This window comes from Bison bison, unplaced genomic scaffold (genome assembly GCF_000754665.1).
Source record: "Bison bison bison isolate TAMUID 2011002044 unplaced genomic scaffold, Bison_UMD1.0 scf7180017864378, whole genome shotgun sequence".
NCBI classification, from domain to species: domain Eukaryota; kingdom Metazoa; phylum Chordata; class Mammalia; order Artiodactyla; family Bovidae; genus Bison; species Bison bison.
Window position 1 is genome coordinate 1,014,953 of NW_011494950.1, and position 1,759 is coordinate 1,016,711.

Genomic DNA, 1,759 nt, shown 5'->3' on the forward strand with positions numbered 1-1,759 from the left:
CTCTTCGTGACCTCATTGACTATAGCCCACCAGGCTCCTCTATTCATGGGATTTTCCAGGCAAGAATACTGGAGTGGGTTGCCATTCCCTTTTCTAGGGGATATTCCCAACCCAGGGATCGGATTGATCCTGGTCTGCAGTACAGGATGACTTTTTACTGTCTGAGCCACCAGGGAAGCCCCTTGAGTTGGTTTGGGGAGTGGGGTTGGCAGGGGTGGGGGGTGGGGTGGAAATTTGCATATGAAAGAAGAAAATAAAAGGGTGTGAATGAAGAGAAATGATAGTAGAGGAAAATGGGAGGGTGCAGGGCAACACTCTATACACAGAAGAGATGGGACACTTGGGGATATAGAAAGTAGCTTTGCCCTTCTGTTTACGGTTTTGAACTGTAAGTTTGTGCTAAGGTAGAGAGAAATTTTCTTTTGCATCTCTAACATGAGTATCTTATCTAAATAAATGCCAACACACTAAATGTCCAAAACCTAAGGTTAGTTGGCTTCAGGAAATCACTTTGGAGTGAGAGCTGTATGTCAATGTACACGCAACATCCTGGAATGCTTAACTAAGTGAAGAATGCTATATCCATTTGAAGGGAAACTCTAAGGCCATTAAAAATCATGATCTTGATGAATATTTCATGATTTGGAGGAAAATGCCATGACACCATGTTATGTGATGGGACACAGACAATATATGTGGGCTGCACTGCTTCCTTTTTCCGAGCTTACAAAGAGCTTATAGACCAGCCTCCTTTGGGTTAGGTTGCGATCATATGATTAGATTTCTCAGCAGTGGAAATTTGAGCCAAAATGATGCATCACATTCTAGTCCTAGGCAGTAAAAAACCACTGCAAATTTCTTAAGCTCACTCTCCTAAACACATGGCTGGAAGCACAGAGCTCCAGAGATGGTGTCTGGCAAAGCAGAAGCAGCTCTGATCAATCTATCTGTACTATAGGGTTGGAGGAAAGCTGACCAGAACAGCTGCCTGATCTGTAAGGACTATGCTAAAAGCAAGAAGCTAAGCTTTTTTCTGTTAAGTCATTAAGAGCAGATTTAGTTGTTAGGACAATGAATACATTAGGATACCAAGCTCTCTCTCTCTCTCTCTCTATCAGATCAGATCAGTCGCTCAGTTGTGTCCGACTCTGCGACCCCATGAGTCGCAGCACGCCAGGCCTCCCTGTCCATCACCAACTCCCGGAGTTTACTGAGACTCACGTCCATCGAGTCAGTGATGCCATCCAGCCATCTCATCCTCTGTTGTCCCCTTCTCCTCCTGACCCCAATCCCTCCCAGCATCAGAGTCTTTTCCAATGAGTCAACTCTTCGCATGAGGTGGCCAAAGTACTGGAGTTTCAGCTTCAGCATCATTCCTTCAAAGAAATCTCAGGGCTGATCTCCTTCAGAATGGATTGGTTGGATCTCCTTGCAGTCCAAGGGACTCTCAAGAGTCTTCTCCAACACCACAGTGCAAAAGCATCAATTCTTCGGCACTCAGCCTTCTTAACACTCCAACTCTCACATCCATACATGACCACAGGAAAAACTATACCCTTGACTAGAAGAACCTTTGTTGGCAAAGTAATGTCTCTGCTTTTCAATATGCTATCTAGGTTGGTCATAACTTTCCTTCCAAGGAGTAAGCGTCTTTTAATTTCATGGCTGCAGTCACCATCTGCAGTGATTTTGGAGCCCAGAAAAATAAAGTCTGACACTGTTTCCACTGTTTCCCCATCTATTTCCCATGAAGTGGTGC